The sequence below is a fragment of the Coturnix japonica genome, chromosome 3 (genome assembly GCF_054131305.1).
Source record: "Coturnix japonica strain WE chromosome 3, WE-NBRP24, whole genome shotgun sequence".
Lineage (NCBI taxonomy): Eukaryota > Metazoa > Chordata > Aves > Galliformes > Phasianidae > Coturnix > Coturnix japonica.
The window spans coordinates 103,205,999-103,224,346 of NC_140665.1; positions in this window are offsets into that span (position 1 = coordinate 103,205,999).

An 18,348-nucleotide genomic window follows, 5' to 3' on the forward strand; every position below is an offset into this window, starting at 1 on the left:
TTTCTTCATCTCTGTCCTCACGTGGCCCCAGTGGTTAATTCCTGAGCCTTATGCTTAGCATCACTGTCCCAAACCCCTACAGTGCTCCCCAAACTCAGACCTCGCCTTTTCTAGCCAGGAAATCTTCTCTGTATGCCAACTTCACAGTGCAGCATCAATTTTCTGTTTCCATTGTGTCAGCTGGAAATGGGATCAGCATGGAGGATTCAGCTGAGATGAAGCAAATGAAATGCTGTGATAGACTCCAGGTGATTGCTGTCAGAATTTCAGTATTCTACACTGGTCTGCACACGACAAGGATTTAAAACCCCTTGAAATATTTTTCCCGTGTACACAAATAAGGTTTGAGTTTTGATCTGAAATAAAATAGACGGTGTTTTACCAAAGAATTTCTAATTTTGAAAGGCTGAGAGTTGCCTTTCCAACAACTCTTCCCTGGCGTTGGAATGAGCAGCCCTAAGACTGGTTGTTTTATAGCAAAATATTCTCAGTAAGAAGTATTTAGAAAAAAAAGAACCACAGTGCCTCAAGACAGACATGATTCAGTGATTTCCCAAAACAGGGATTCTAAATAAATATTGCATTGCATCCTACTGGTTTTGTTTTGTTTTCATAAGCCATCAGTAACATGCATGTAGCAGCTTCCAGGAAGGATGTGCAGGTAGTGAATTATCCATCAGAAATGACCAGGGGCTGAAAGCTCCGAGCTTCCCTCTCTCCCTGAATTCCCGGGCTGGCAGGCTGTAACAAACATACGTGCCGCCCACACACTGTTTTAAAGGAATATTATTAAGGTTGCAAATCAATTCGTAACTCAAATATGAACCTTAAATCATTCCCCTTGAGTGTATGAATTATATAAGACTTTAATTAAAGGAACACCTAGCACATTTTCCTCCACCTCATTCAGAATGGATGGTGCTCTCCTGATTCAATACTTTGTTCTCTGCTAATTATCTGAAGTGTGACCCCAGGTCTTATTTATGGTACAAATCTCATTCTGCAGACAAGATTATTAACTTCCTTTTGGCTTCCCTTGTGGGGATCACCACTACAGGATCTGAGAGCTTCACACACATTCATCCATCGCCTTTCCCAGAACAGTAGGTGTGCGACCATTCATAGAATCACAGAATCACAGAATGGCCTGGGCTGCAAAGGCCCACAGTGCTCATCCAGCTCCAACCCCCTGCTGTGTGCAGGGTCACCAACCAGCAGCCCAGGCTGCCCAGAGCCACATCCAGCCTGGCCTTGAATGCCTGCAGGGATGGGGCATCCACAGCCTCCTTGGGCAACCTGTGCCAGTGCGTCACCACCCTCTGGGGGAAAAACTTCCTCCTCAGATCCAACCTGAACCTCCCCTGTCTCAGTTTCAAAAATTCCCCCTTGTCCTATCACTGCCCACCCTCACAAACAGCCGTTCCCCTTCCTGTTTAAATGCTCCCTTCAAGTACTGGATGCCCACAATGAGGTCTCCCCGCAGCCTTCTCTAAGCTAAACCATCCCAGTTCCCTTTCATTCCTGTTGGTCTGTAGAGGTACCAAGGAACAGGGAGACTATGACAAAGAATATGACATTTGGGAGGACACATTATGAAATTCATGACCTGAGTTTGCACACCAAGTTCAGACGAAGTCAAGAATGATCAACATTTCTGCAAATCAGAGCGTACGATCTTATCAGATATCTGGAAAATGAGAAATGTTAATAGCTTGTGGGAAAGGTTTGGTTTCAGTGACAAGATGGGCTTAAGATTCAGCAAGATAAAAGAATCCAATTCAAAGAATTTAATCAAGAGATCATTCTCTCTGTTCCTGCAACCTTCATTCTCCATTCTGTTTCATTCTGTTGTGATTTTTTTTTTTTTGTTTTTTTGTTGTGTTTTTTTTTGCTTTCCAGGCTTTGAAAGCAATACTGAAAAGAATACCCCTGTGTCCAGAGTGTGAGTTCCCAAGGCAGAACCTGAGGCAGGGGTCAGTGGGAGACACAGGAAGCCACCAAGTCATGCATGAGCACAACTTAGGCACAAGAAACCAAACTGAAGAAACACAAATCGCTCTTAAATCTGGTGATTCCTAACCTTCATGTTTTCTTATGGTTAACAGTTATTCTTTTCCCAGGTATTTAAGAAGATTGCTTGGAAAAGTGGACATACCCAGAGGAGGGGTGATCCTGGCAGCCTTACAGGCCATCCTCTGCATCACCCTTGCAGTCCTGCCATGTGAGCTGATGGCATCGCTGGGCAGAGGGAAGCTCAGCGCCTTGAAATGTGAGAATTGCTGTATTTCAAAGCCTGAAACTTTGCCAACCCTGGGCAGGTTCCCACAGGGAATGCAAAAGTCTCATCCCACCCACAGCGGCCAGCTAGCTGTAAAATGGGAGGTTGCCATTAGAAAGCAAAGCAAATAACCCCAGAATTCAACATCTCAGACTAACTTAGCCTTCTTGGAAATGGCAAACCATCTCACCCTGTGTTGGTTGTTGGTTTTTTTTTTTAATTTTAAAATAAAATTGATTGTGAACTAGGAACCATGGAGCCATGATATGATCTTAGAGACATGGCAGAAGTTACCTCTTGCTCATGCTTTGCTACAGTTCACTTGAAGCAATACAGGTGGATCACAGAATGTGATCCATTATCAGGTGGTTTAATATCTCAGCTTGTCTTGGTGGTAGTCTGACTGCTGTGGTTAACATAGTGAGAGGAATACATACAATATAAAGCCTCAGATAATTACTACATCTATTCCCACTCTAAGATGAGACCGTAAGTCAACCATTTCCATTATGGTATCTAGATAATTGGCCTAATTTTCAGAGGTGCGGAAAGCTTACGGATCTCTCACGTTTAACTAACACAGCTGAAAAATTACACCTCTTAGCTACGCAAATAGGAAACAAGCAGCTGAACTGGAAACTCTGTGTCTGAGAAAGTTGACCTTGGTCTTGAGGTGTTTGTTATCCAGTCTACATTGTACAAAATCCAGTGAGAAATGCGAGTACCGCAGAGAGGTGCAGTTTGATGCCTGCATACAGTTCCTTGGCCAGACAGCTCCCCATTAGATCAGGAGTAAATTTATTGTTTCTTACTAACACTGGGATTCCTTCTAATGAGTTTTCCCACATGTCACCTGCCAGTGATCTTCACAGAGTTGGAAGGATCAGCCCATGCACCCCCAGGAGGTGCATCAACCCATCCCCCCCACGAGCTGCCTGCCAAAATACCATACCGTACCAGTGACACCTGCCATACGCAAAGCAAGCACAGCAGGGAGATGAGGGGTGGAGGAATGCTTGGAGGCATTCACAGGTGGAGAAGGTTAACGTCTCCCTGTGGGGTCCAATTACTCATTTCTGAATGTGGTTCTTTACCCTCCCGTTGGCTGAGGTGCTGCTGCTGATGGCTGTGGGGTGGCTTTCCTGGTGAGTCCCAACATGGGAGTCACGTGCAGATGGTAAGTAGTTGGAGAGCTTCCCTTGACCACTTGTGTGTGAATTTCATTTGCTTTCTTCTCTATCAGCTAAACTATTATTTGAAGTGTGAACTGTGGTGCTGGTTGCAGCACTTGTAACTAGCGTTTGAGGAGGGCTCAGGCTGTTTTTTGGTGCAATCTCTTGGGTTTTTTGACAGAAATGACAATTTGCTACAGAATTCCTTTTTTGGTTTTTCACTAAAGAATAAGTTTTCAATCTGGATTAAACACTTCAAGTGTTCTGAGTGTTTCCCCTCAGACGCGCTTTGCCAGTGTGCTTTAAATTTGAGCAGTTATGGTGAGGGTTTTTTTCCGTACATTTTCAAATTGTCAGTGAAACAAAAAACACCCTGATTTTACTCAGTACAAGCTGGAAGATCGTTTAGACAGCAGCTCTGTCAACAACATGCATAGAATTCAGCCCCTAGGGTGTTGAATCTGTGTTTCTCAAGCTCTATTTTATCATATCTTGCTTTATCGTTTGGAAAAGCTGTATGCAGACCATTTAATTAATCAGGTTTACTAGATTTTTGCCCACTGGAAATGGAATAAACAAAATAAATGCTAAATGTTTAAACCAGACCAGCTGTGTGTCTCTGTGATGATTTTGGAAAGCCAAGAAGTGTGTATTTTTTTTTTTAAGCAAGAACAATGGAGAGCTGACATTGCAAAAGTCCTGATAAATGAGACGATATTGTTTTCTTTTCAGTGCTTTCCACCATTGCCCACTCCAGTAAAGGAAATCCTGATTTTAGTGAATGCAACAACTCCCAGTCAAGCTTGATGATTTATTTCTTCTCTCTGTTGTTCAATCCTCTCAACCTGGATGCCACATTTAATGAAGAGCCTTACCCAGATGCATTAGATAATTCACAAGAAGACTCATTCATAGTAGTTAAAAGCATACGTGTGTTAGCTGTGGGATATTTAAGAAATCTGAGCATCCAACAATTAATTTCTCAGTCATACACATTGGCTGCACCCTTGCGAAATGACAAAGTAAAAAAAGAAGACTGCTATTTCAGTATGTGGTCCTGAGCAACCAATAAAATGGGCTGCCCAAAACACTTGCAAGTTTAGCTCTGTAAAGGTTAAATAATTGGTTTAACCTGATCCCTCTATGACTCTCCTCTACCTTGTGGGAAAACTCCTGTAAGCTTATTGTAAACATAATTATGCTGTGTGGGCTTTTCATTAATCTAACAGAAAACCACAAGATGACATGCATCAGACTTTTTTTTTCCCATTCTAGAACTTGCCTCCACTTGCAGTTGCTTATTTCTATAGTCTGAGCTTTTTTTTTTTTTTTTTTTTTTTTTTTTGTGAGTGCACCATGAACAAAATCTTCCCTATTTTTTCCACTTGAAGAATTAAACAGAAGTTATCCTGGGGTTGATAATACAGAGTTTAAGGCAGACCCATTCTTTATTCATTGCATGTGGACATTAAGTCTCTCACCTTAATTGTCCTGCATTTTGGTGGTAAGTCAGGCAGCAAAATATTCCCTGAGGATGTGAAATACAAAGACTGGAAGACACTTTTGATAGTGATGCTTAGCCAAAGGACATACTATGCATTGCCTTGATGTCAGTGTAGCTGCCCGAACTACCTGTAGTCTTCAGGGTGTCAAGGTGTGGGTCCGTTATTGCCTATGCCCTGCTACAGACTTCCTGAGATCAAAATGACTGATTTGGGAATAAATAAATGATCTGAAGCCATCTCTGTTGGGTTACCCCTGAGCCATCTGAGCACTCGGTTGATCTTATCTTGCAGGAAAGCAATGGGTCATCTGGAAGCCATTGGCTGCTTCTTCTAATGAGGACTTTCGGAGAGAAGTCCCCTGCTTTGTAAAGGATGTGATAAGTGTCTGGTGGTTCTTTGGGGATTTGGGGTCAAGAGATTTGGAAACCAGTGGCTCATTGTGCTGGGTCTGTGGTGGGAAATACACACTTCACTGCTGTTTAGGGTGTGTGTGACTGGAAATCACCCTGGATACATAGGAGAACAATTTCCCTTCACTGTCTTCATCTGGTAACTCTTCAACATGATAACCCTTGGGTAGTTACCTAAAAGGACTTCTGGGGACACGGAAGAATAATACTGGGAAAGTGCATTAAAAGTTTTTATTAATATCTCTGAAATAATGGAGAGCAGACCTGCACCTGCATCATCTGACGAAGCTGTTCTGGTTCAAAAGCTGCAAGCGGATCATGCTGTGCTTTCACAGGGGACTTCTGGATTTGCAAAGGCTCAGCACTGCACTGATAAAACCATGCAGCTTTCCAACCTGAGATGCTGAGATCTGCCTGCAGAAAGCCCCACAGCCAGTGCTCCCTGGCCATTGCCCCACATTGGCAGCACTCGGTGGGATGCACAGTCCGGGTCACAGCAGGACAGTCCTATAGAAATGAGAGCTAGCTGAGAATGGTAAGGATTTAGAAAAGAATACTGTTAATCCTACATGTAGGAGCTGCAGGTTGGGTTACAAATGGTGTTGAAGCAGCTTCTATATCATCTTCTTTAGGCAAATATAGTGACAACAAATAGGAGGCACTGGTTTGCTTCCACTGTTATGTCAAGGTGGACTGACTGGAGGTCAGGAAGCGAGGGAGCACAGCAGATCTGAGACATGTGCCCCAAATCAGGCTGCTTAGAGCTCTCATCTCTCTTATCAAAACCAAAAGTTGAGTGGCTCTATGGTCCAGATTTGGTAAGTGAGAAGCATTGAGCTGCAAAACAGCACAGAATGAAAAATTACTCTTGTGAAGTTGTTTTTTAGAAGAAATAATGCCAAGTCAAATTGATTTTTTTTTTTCCTGGCACAGCAACAGACCATTTGGACTGGGGAGCATAGATGTTTTATCTTGCCTCTAGTAAGCGTTTGATATTGTTTTAAACAGCATTCTAATGAGTAAGGCAAAGCAATAATACACGGGAGAAAAAATTGCTCAGAAACTAGTGTATGCCATTGTATAATCTCAAGAAATATGGCATGAGCAGAATTTTCAGTAGTTCTTCTGTGGTATTAAACAATATCCTTATGAATGAATTGGTGATAGAGGAAACAGAGAGATCGTTAAATGCACAGATTATGAATTCCGTGGAGACTGAAAGTATATTCAGGGAGCAGAGTGGAGTTAAATTGATTTTCACAAAATAAAGAAATGGTTGGGAAAGGCCAAGATGCTGTTTGACAGAGACAGTTGTGAACATGATTAATAAAACATGACACCCTTCTGTCCTACCTGGTTTGGCTAAAAATACATTAAATTACTCTGTTCAGTTCAAGAAATATGAGAGTTGGTAGCAGAAGGTACACAAGAACTTCAAAAAGGAGGGTAAGAAACCTAGAAAAAAACAATTTTCAATGAAATCTAATGAAACTGGGATTATTTCATTTTTTGTTTAAGAGAAGATGGCAAGGAGATTTAATAATGATCTTCAGATATTTGAAATTAGCAGCAAAGAGGAAAGGAGTAAACTGTCCTCATGCCAAGTGCAGGTAAAATAAAAAGTAATAGGTTTAAACTGAAGCAAGGAAGATTTAGGATAGCCTGTGGGGAAAAATGTAAACATAAATGTAATTAAGCTCTGAGATGGATTGCTTAGCCAGGCTCGGCAGCCTCCATCAGCAGAGATGTTTAAGAACAGGTAAAACATGCAATAGTGTTCCTCATTTTTTAATTCCATATTCTCTGCAGTGCTGCACTTTTCTTCTAAGTATCCTTGATTCAAAAATCTCTTTTATTCAGAATTTCTTATGGCCATGTTATGAAGTCCCTATTTTTGGAGCGGTAAAATATCAGGTAATGCACTAAATAGTAAGCAGAGTAGCTGGAGCTGATTTTTGTTACTTAAAATCCCACTATCCTGAATAACAGTCTTGTGTGAAGGTTAAAGACTTCTCTATTTCTCTCCATTTGAAGTCAGTTTTTCCATTCAAAAAACTCCAGCTGCAGAAACACTGGCTGGCCCCGTCTTCCTGGCGGTACTGTTGGTGTACTACGATAAGCTGTTGTGTCCTTCAGTTTCTTCCTTCAGTTCCTCTTCTTAAAAATGAGAGTTAGCAGTAGGACAGCAGAGAATTATCAAAATATGTTACTTTTATAGAGCAACAAGTCAATAGATTTAGTACCAAAGACAGAAGACCAAGGCCACCAGCCAGGACAAAGTTGTTGTTTGTCTGTAGGCAAAGTGCTCCAGGATTTCTGTAGACCTTGGCAGAAGTAGAGAATGAAAAAGGCTATGCATTTTTATAACATTAAGCGGGATGTGACATGGATTCTGTGCCTCAGCTTGATATCGGCAGCCAACCCTGCTCCTTGGATGAACCAAAAACAGTCCTTCTCCATGAGATCTCGAGTTCACAGCATAAGTGAAATTCCTGTTTTCTTGAGGGTTGATTGCATATTTGAGTGACTGATTACTCCGCAAACAAAAAGAGATGTCACAGAAAATGCTGCTCTGGACAGCTACAAAGAGTGGCTCGAAGAGGCAGAGGGAATGCCAAACACAGTGCTCTGCAGATCTTTTCTGTGGTTTCCTTTCATTTTGGATGCAGTATTGGTAGATTGTGCTTAGCAATTATTTTGAAGCTAATTAAGTTTGACTGTTTATTATGTATCGAAAAAGGAAAGTGTCTAATTTCCACTTTTTAATATTCCAGTTTCATATTTTCTTTAGTATGTCACTAGCAAAAGCACTGTAACTAGAAATACCATGACACATCATATTACAGAAAATAATAATAATAAAGGCAAAGGTGATACTTTCCCCACGTTTGTGGAGCTTTTCTCCCTATTCTGTTTTGGACTGATGATCCTCCTCTTTGGGATGAATGCCACAAGACAGCAGGATAAACCAAAATCTTCCTTGGCTGTTCTGAAAGTGTGCTGCAGGAATCCCATATATCCTTCAAGATAGAGCAGGAAATATTGAAACAACATTTCAAAAGAAATACATTCTTCATATCATGATACTTCAAAACAAACCTTACCTAGAGTACATTCCTACAGCACAAAGATGTTCAGCCTATTATATTTCTCATAAGCATCACTTAGATGCCCCTATTTCTTCTGTAGCTACTGCTGCTTTTTTATTGTTCTACATAGACATTTTCCACTGACTTTACCAGTTATTAGACCGGGTTCTATAAGAACAGGTACAGCTCTGTAAGAGTTAAACTATTAAACCAACATCCTTTGGTCCAGACCATCCCATCTGACCCTATAGGCAGCAATGGTAAAGTATGTAGGCTCCCTAATGCGGTAAACAGATTGTATTTCTTTTATTAATGGTATAGGAGGGATTGAAGGACAATATTTCCATACAGCACTTCAGGAAGGTGCTACTAACCTGAAGGTGGGTATTTGCATCTACCTATGTAACACTTGCGCAGCTGAAACCCCAACTAGAATCTAAGAGACGCTGCTCACAGCTGTGACCTCTGTTCAGATTCCTGCTTCTCCAGAACAGATCTAGATGAATGCTCCAAAGGAACTGAGCATTGTTCTGTAATGCCTATGCTGGTCATGCAAGCTTTTATCATAGAAATAAATTTCTCCTTGGTGCTGATTCCCTTTAAGATGTACCAGGTCCTGTAATTCATGAATGGTTACTACTTCAGTTGTTTTAATACTTTAACAGCTACAAGGAGACTTGAGAAGGAAAATGATGCTCAACAACAGTCAAAGATGAAACCTACTAGAATTTTAAATGAGGAATATCATGAGAGACCCACTGCCTTTAGCTTTTATGTTGCCTCTTCAGGTTTATCTTTTTGGGAAACCTTGGCTGTAAATTAAATAACTTATCCACCAGGTGTGAGAAGCAAACTATGAAAGTTTGAAAGCCATTCTCTGCTTTAAGTCCTGCAAAAAGAATGGGTCCAGGCTGGGTCTAAGTGTGGGATCAGGAGCAAGCTGTAGGAGCAAAGCCTTGTGTTGATCTCTGTAATAGTACACACTTTCTGCTTTCTGCTAGAGAAGATGTTTTTTTACCTTCAGAAAATGAGCTGTCATTTACAGCACAGACCCAGAAGAGTTTTCTGGTTTAAAAAAAAATGTTGCCTTCTTCTACTGTATAAATTTGTGAAGAACAAAACTGTTGGATACTTCTTGATCATTGACAGGTAAGTCATTTAAATTGTGCTTAAGGATGCTCATACTATTCACCCTCAGCTCCTTTGAACCAAGATCCTGCCTGGCTGTCTATCCCTTCTCCCAAACAATGCCTCCTTGAATTCTTACACTGACATCACCAGAGGAACTCAGGATGTGCTTACAGAAATGAACAGATTAATCCTCACAAACACCCTAGGAACTGAAGAATTATTATAGTTCTTGGCAGGGTGGGGAATTGAGGTATAGCAAAGACTTTTAGCCAAAAGACACAGACGTACTGTCTTAGTTGTGTAAAGCCTTAGCAAACCAAATCACAGTTTGCTTTCTGTACTTCAAGTTCATGTTGTAGGAGCAATACACGGCTTTCCCTCCCCTATGTAACACATTCTTCTCCTACTTCAAACATCAGGCCTTGAAACTCCTACTTAGTGAAAATATATTATAATCCATAGTTTCAATGTTTCATTCAAGTTATCCCATAAACAGAGTTTTTACAAGAGTAAATAATTCCTTTTTGAATCAACCTCTTTTTGAATACAAGCCATGCTTCCCATGTTCCATATTTACAGTCAGATGCTTTGTGCTTTCCAGTTGAAACATATATCTAATCTCAGTAATTATCTAGGAGTCGGTATCTGCTTTCTACACACTAGATAGAGTGAAAAGCTTCCAAACATTCTGAAAAGCTTTCTTATATTTTCATTGCAGCCTGTCCAAAGACAAATCTCATTCTTACTCATAGAGGATGAGCATGTCAGATTTCTAATCTTATTCTTTACTGCAAACCTGTGTTATTTATTCAGTTTATCCCATGTTTTCATTGGAGACTGGAGTTTAAAATGAAGTTCTTGCCATCCTGGTGGCAAACTCTGGATATTGGCATGATTCAGTTTGCCTGTAGTAAGAGTAGAGTTCATAATTTGATGAGCATTTGAAAGAAGTGGAAACTGAAGCAGCACAGCACAGACAGATACACAGGAATTGCCCCCAGCATCAGAGTACAGCAGCTTGTGGTAGCAACAGTAATGGGAGGATGGTTGGACTAGATGATCTTGTAGGTCCTTTTCAACCTTGTGATTCTATGATTCCATGATTCCAGGGGCTTGGCAAAAATAAAATCTAGTTCAGAAGAAGAATGGGTAGAAGGAATTTGCTTTACTTTACACCTGAGGTTAACTTCTGTTGCGGTGTTTGTATTTCTGAGGAGAACCTGAAGGTCCAAGCGAGGTTATATGGGTCTCGGTGCATCCTGCTGGAGTTGTTGCTGGAAGGTTATGTGCTCAGTGCCAGAGCTGGGACGTGGAGGTGGTACCATGGTGAGTGAGGCACAGGCACAGTGCAGGCTGAGTTTGGAGCCAGGCCTTTCCCTACTGCCAAGCAGAGGTGACATTGAAGACTTGATGAGTCTTTGATAGGGGCCAGACTTGATGAACTCTCAAGGTCTCTTCCAACCCCTGCAATTTTGTGGGATTCTATGAAGACTTGATTGCTTCCCTGCAGGCATTCAAGGCCAGGCTGGATGTGGCTCTGGGCAGCCTGGGCTGCTGGTTGGTGACCCTGCACACAGCAGGGGGTTGGAGCTGGATGAGCACTGTGGGCCTTTGCAATCCAGGCTGTTTGCTTTGCAAATGTGTCTCCTTATTCACAACATATACGTGTGGGCTTCTTGTGCCTGTCCAGTGTCACAGCTACTTCTTGTATTGTGCAAAACCTGTGTTGAAATTTGTGCTCTGCTCATTCACAGCTGTGGTTTGAACCTGCACTTTGCTGTTCCTCAGGCAAGTTTCCTAACTGCTTGCATTTATTGCACAGCAGGGACGTTCCTAGCTTGTCACTATAGGTAATTGTTCCTGTGTGGAAATCAGTGGAAATCAGTCCCCCAGCAGCCTACACAGAAGACAAATAATACAAAATTGAAGGATTTTACAAACACAACACAATGAACTGTACAAAACATGGGCAGGTTCAATCTGCTTCTTCAAGGTCTGGAAGGGAACTGAAATTTGCAGACGAAACATCAGCACGACAGCTGGGATCCCCTGCAGACGGAGCACATAGGTGCAGTGTATGGATCTCATCAAAGACAGATGCAACTGGGATCCCCTTTGGTTTGTGTTCAATCATGCCTTGCCAGTTCTGTTCACTTTGATGATAAATTTCCTTCTTGCTGCAATTTTAAGGAAATGGGGAGAAAAGGCAAAAAAGACCTCAGAAAATTTCACTAAGGCTTTTAGAACAATTTTCTGTTAAGGAGTCAAATTTTTGTCTCCAAAAGAGATTTGTGGTGTTTCAACCAATGCTAAATGGGAAGCTAAAGCAACCTGTCACTGAAAGTGAAACGTTGACTCATGTTGACAGGTGAGTCAAAACTCATAACAGGAACTGGGAAGAACAACAAAGATTTTCTGCATCTGCTTCCTATCTAAAGGTAGAGAATATTAGTATTTTCCCTACTTTTGATTGAGGAAAATGAAGGGAGAAATTAATGCCAAAAAAGGTGAGATTGAATTAAAGATATATTGAACCTCTTCATCTCTATATTGTCTATCACAGAGTGAAAGACACGGTGGAAAACTAACAGTGTTTTACGTGAAATCACAACTGCTGCTCTATTAACATTCACAGTTTGCAACAGGGAATAATGCTCAGATTTATGTTCCAAATATGGTGAAGGCAGAAGTCTGTAACTTCTGATAATCACAGGTGATTCACTGTGTTGAGGAGATAACCTAGCAATATTGAACACTGAAATACCCGTGGTCAGTCACAAGCTGGGGACTCTTCCATGCAATGTAATGTATCCCTCCAAGTGAGACATCAAGCCTTCTAGGAAAAAGTTCCTGTAAGATGTCTGGATGAATAAAAATAAAAATAAAAATAGAAATAAAAAAACAAAAGCAATTTCCACCAAATCCTCAAGGTTGGAAAATCCAGCAGATCTACTGAATCCTGGTGTGAGGAGTACCAGGAGCACATCACCGACCAGCGATCACAGTGCATCAGCCTCTCAGCCTTCATTTCCCAAACTCCCTTGGAGGTGACTGAGACTCGTTTCCAAAGCTTTCAGCAGGATGTTTCATCTAATGAGTTTGGAGTTTGGTTGTGTGGGAACTGATGCAGATCGATGAGATGATAATGTCTGCCACTTAACTGGGAAAAAGTTCGGATTACTGAACGGATCTTGATAGCTCAACTGCTGCCAACTGCTCTCAGAGGGAGAAATCAGCATATCAAAAACAAAGAAAAATGAAACAAACAAACAAAAAAAGCAAAAAAAAAAAAAAAAAAAAGAAAGAAAACAACAAAACAAAAGCAGCCAACCTTAAACTATGGAAATGGGTATGAGGATCTGTCTGGATCAGAGACAGAGGGACCTCATTGTGAGACTTGAACAGCGAGCTGTTGGTTGGTATTACACAGTGCAGGTGATCTGAGTGGTACCTCCTGGCTCCAGAAAGTACTGAACTGGTTGGTGAGGGGGTTGCTTCTTTTCTGAGTGTGTCTTAGATGTTGTACTAAGGGACATTGTTTGGTGGGGAAATACTGGTGGTAGTTGTACTGGATGATCTTGGATGTCTTTTCCAACCTTGGTTGACTCCACGATTCTTGTGTTCGCTTTCACATCACAAGTGGAAGGTTTTTCCTTTCACTGCTCTAATCAAGGTTCTACAAATACTGTCTTTGGGAATGGGGCTAAATATATTCATAAGATTTTGCAGGAGGAGACATTAATCGCAGCAACTCTTTTCAAAAGGACTGCATTTAATTAAATTAATTACGTTTCTTTGTATTTAATTAATTCCATGCTTCGGGGTTTTCAGTGGATGCGTTCAGAGGCCAGGAAGGTTTTTTTCCCACCTTTGATGAATAACTTGGCTGCTGATTTCTAGTGTTTATTTTTTTCCCAGCTTTTCTCAGAATCATCAGAGATTGGCGGCAGTCTGACACGGGACATGAGGTCAGGTGTGCTGTTGCTTCCCACTCCATTTCTTCTCGCTCCTATGCTCAGGTTTACAGTTTCAGGGCTGGGAAATTTTCCTTGTTAGTAGATCAGCAGTAATTTTGTGCTTTACCTTAACTCTTCAAGAACTGTCGGCAGCCACTGTCCTGCAATTGAAGCTGACAAAACCATTGGGGATGACTTCAGTCTTCACTGGGCTCATCCCATAAAATATAATGGTTTTCAGCTTGCTCTGCTTTATTGAATAACAGATCTGATTTTCTCACTGAATGCTGGGAAATGTTGCTGATGATGTTAGAATCCTTGCACAGAAAGGTCTTTTGAGGGATGTCCTAGTCTTAGCATCTGTTACATCTCTACTTGAAGGGGAATAGATGAGCTTATTTGGGCAGTTTCTTCCAGCCCAACCTCCTTGAGATGGCTCAGAACAGTCAGAGCTTGAAAATACTTCATTCTTGTAGTTCTTGGTCAAAAAAAACCTTTAATAAAAGGCAAATCAAACTAGTGACAGCCACAGGTTTTAAGGAGTCTTATATAGGCTTCATTAAAAACAGTCTATACTTCTGCAGTTGTGAGCTTGTATTACAGTTTGTACTAGAGAAAATAGAGCAAACAAACAAACCTAACCAAGCAGAAACCATTAGAAGTGTGAATTTACCATGTGCTTTTTCTGGCTGCTGTGCTCACAGTAGATCCCAGCTCTGGAACTAAGGCTAGAGGCGGGAATGGAAGGTTGAACCTCCTCGCTGAAGACTGTCCAGGTGATGGAACTGCAATTAAGCGAAAGAGAACCAAGTGCCCAACTTGAAGAGGGATTTGTGGTGATGACAATTGATTAACATTGAGAGAAAGTGTGGATCTAAAACCCAGGGAATGAAGCACAGCACAAAATAACTTGAAGTGCCATATTGACAGCAGGGTTTAAGTGTTTATTTTCTACCTCGTTTTTCCTGATGCTCACTAACACAGAAATCCCCAGGGGGAAAGTTAACTCCCAGGACCACCTTGAGCGTGAAGAACAAAGGGTTTGGTGTGCAGAAAATCTTATAATCCTTCTGGGGCTGTACAGGACGAGGCTTGATTTAGCTTGGGGCAATAAAGACCAGAGCCGGGATCCTTAGGCTGTGCAGGGCATGTGCCTACTTCTGCCCCTGTGCCTGGGTCTCTGCTCCATCACCCTCTCCCTCAGCAGTAGCAAAGGAATATCTTGCTCAAGCAGGTAACAGAGGAGTAAATGCCAATATTTTATTTCATTTTCAAGGAGCTACTAATGCATAATCCTATTTTGGCCATTTTAGATTTTCCTCTCATCCAGTAAAATCCAGAGATCCTTACAATACTATTGACTCTTTTTTTTTCCTCCAGATTCTCCTTTCTTCAGGTCCAAAGGGCTACAGAAATGCTCCCAAAATGCTCTTTGGTTCATTTCACCAAATACATCTCCTTTTGAGATGGGGCTATGACTGCAAAAGGTAGCCCAGGGTTAACTGTGGGGTACTGCATTCTGGGGCTTGAATGTGCCTCTTTGTCAGGAACACTGATGTGGGGAGGAGGGAAAACTGTTGATGTCAGTGCAGCATATCAGGTATGACGTGCTGCTTTGGTGTTCCTTATCCAAAACAGGCATCTCGACAGTCATGTCTGCTCAGTGCACCAACAATGCTTCTGAGTGTCAAAAGCTCAGAGAAGGAGGTCAAAACCAAAAACATCATTTTTCTGGTCCAATCATATTTTCTGTAAAAAAGTTAAGGACAAAGATTTCTTTGTGTCTGGGTTGAGAGTCAGAATTAAATTCCCCCAAAATTAATAAACACCACAAAACTCAAAGCTATTTGCTCCCATGCAAAGGGTCTACCTCTGAGCTACCTCCTCTAACACAGAACACAAACACTAGAAAAAACTCCTTAGGAATGCAAGATTCCCTACTGCAAACACTTATCAGCTGGGGAAGGCATGAGAAAGACCAGACAGCAGATGACAAATGCCAGTCATGCCTTTGAGTGAGCTACTGGAAGGCAGTACTGTGTAGCAGTGGGGAACCCCACATCGAATCACACCAACACACGCTCCAGCTGCCCATCATCAGACTGACTGTGTACCAGAGCCAGGGAGAAGTTTGCTTCAGCAGCCTACAGCCTCTCACCCACAGCTACAGCATCCGCTGCTCTCAGTCTGCAGAAGGTTTTTTGTTAGCTTGCTGCATTTAACTTTTTTTCCAGTGAGTTTTAAAGAGGGGGGGAAAAAGTATATATAAAAATTCCTTTCTTTTAACAATGCTGTCTCCTTTTAGATTTGCAGCTGAGGAAGGGTGTGTTCAAGGAAAAGAATGCCAGCTTCTTAGGAAAGCTTTTATTTCAAACATTAAAAAAAAAAGAAGAAGAAGAAGAAAAGGAAAAGAAACAACAACAACAAAAAAGAATCTACAACAACAACAATCAGAACAACAACAATCAGATCTAAACAATCAGAAACTAAACAGTAATGTCAGTCAACCTAAAAAAAAAAGATCATTGGATCCTTAAGTAAAAGCTACAGATAGAGTAAGCCAGATGCCAAACTGATTTTATTATGCCTCCACTTTAGCATGAATAGGCAACTGTCAAAATACAGCATCTTGTCATTTGACAAAGTGAAATTCCACTAAATTGAATCAAGTTGAACAGAAAGACGACTGTAGTTGAGACAGAGCTCTCCCTCCCCTCCTGACATTGTGGGCCTGCTTGGCAGAGCGCTCAGGTTTCAAATGAAAGAAATGTGTTGGAATAGAGCAAGTGATGAAAAAAATGTCCTCAACAGGAACTTCATTAATTAAAACCCAAGAGGCTGACAGGCCTTGAGCGAATGGCTTACAATGCTGGGGTGAGGGGTAGGTACTGCTCAGAGCTACAAGCCAGGTTTATCCACTGCCCGCATTATCAGGACTCGTGGAAGTTTATTCTGTAATTTAAACAGTATTCACTGTTGGAAAAGAAATGAAAAGAAACACAACATCAATAAAGCTGAACATGTTGCACTTCTGTTAACCTTGGGACAGCGTACAGCTCTCATCATTTATAAAAACAGAGGCTATCAGGTTGAGGGCATTACCTTGGTGCCCATCACCAGCGTATCTCAAGACCAGCACCAGACTGCCTTCACAGCACTTCTCATTGGCTTGGTGACTTGTGGCATTAGAAAATCTGCCTTGGATAGATGCAGAGTCGTGCATGGTTTGTTCATTAATTTTGAGTCTTTCTTAACTTTCTGGAGCTAGTTTTGACTTTAGGCTGGCCAAGAAGTTACATCACTAGATGGGAACCAGTTAGGGGGGGTTTGAAGATCTTGCTTGCAATAGTAGAAGAGATTGTAAAGAAGACTTCTCTGAATCACAGAATAATAAACTCATAGAATTGATTGAGTTGGAAGAGACCCTTAAAGGCCGACTTGTCCCACTCCCTGCAAAGCACAGGGGTACCTACAGCTTCATCAGTGCTCAGAGCCCCATCCCCTGGCACTGGGTGTCTCTGAGATCTGAAGATCAGATTTATCTTATCTTCTGTAGGACCTACAAAGAAGATTTCATCCTCACATCCAACTTTTAGCATTGTTCTGTGCCCTCTTTAAGATGAATTTCTCCTGAACATGACTGCAGATATCGTAAGAAGTATTTCACTCATTAATGACATAAAGGGAGGGAGGAAGAGGGGAGCAATGATCAGACAAGGAGATGAGATGAAAGTCATTGAATAAGGTCAATAAAATATGTGCTTGGATTTGACATGGCTCAGAGTGTATCTTGATGGAACCTGAAGCATGAAGGTAGAAGAGAAAGTGGGGGAAAGTCACATTCCTGGGCACTGCACAGCTGCATGAACCACTGCATATGTCTCCCTCTTTAACCCTCATTATTTATCATCTAATTTCAGCATGTGATGATAATAATTCTTTTGTGTAATAATGAAGGAGGGACAGCCACCTTTTAAGGAAATATTTATTTGATCCACTGGCTGCTTGTGCTGTGTGCTAAGAGTGGCAATCATCCAGTAGCCAGGAACTGTCACTTCTGATTGGGATGTATGAAATGGAGGCCTTTCCCTGAAGGAAGTCAAGGGAGAGGCTAGGAGTTAGGGCTACCATTTAGCTCACTGTGTGCCCCATTGCAACAAAGCAAAATAAGAGATGAACAGGCCTTGATATGAACACCTTTGGAATTCACATGAGCTACAGAAAGAAGTAAAAGATTTAGAGTAAAATCAAAATTGAAAAGGAAATTATATAACAGATTGGTCTGTTATCTTTCTGTTTCAACTTTGGCTTTAAATTAGGGTATTTCACACGCAGGAGGGAGAGTATTTTCAAACAAAAACCTCAACATCTGGAAATTTCATCTTTCGTCGTAGACAAGACAGACCTTCCTTTCTTTCCTTCTGCTGGTCAGTCTCAGCCAAAAGCCAGAGTCCAACATCCACGCTCAATAATGTAGAGTCCCACAGAGCAAAGCATTACACATGCCACATTGCTAAACAACTGGTAGTAATCAGGCTACTGAAATCAAGGGAGTAAAAGAAAAGGAGCTTGACCCATTTGCCAAAGAAAAAGGAGAATGTACCCAGAGCTTGTAAAAACAAGCAGAAAAAATGAAATGAGAAAAAAATATTTTTCTAAACAGAAATTGCTGACTTACTTAAAGCAAGCTCTCTTCAGGCCAGAGGAAATGCCCAGATGGCTCACTCACACTAATAGCACTTTTCCAGACATATTAATCTCATAGGCCTTTACCATCATGAATGACCATTCAGGAAGGCTTGACACA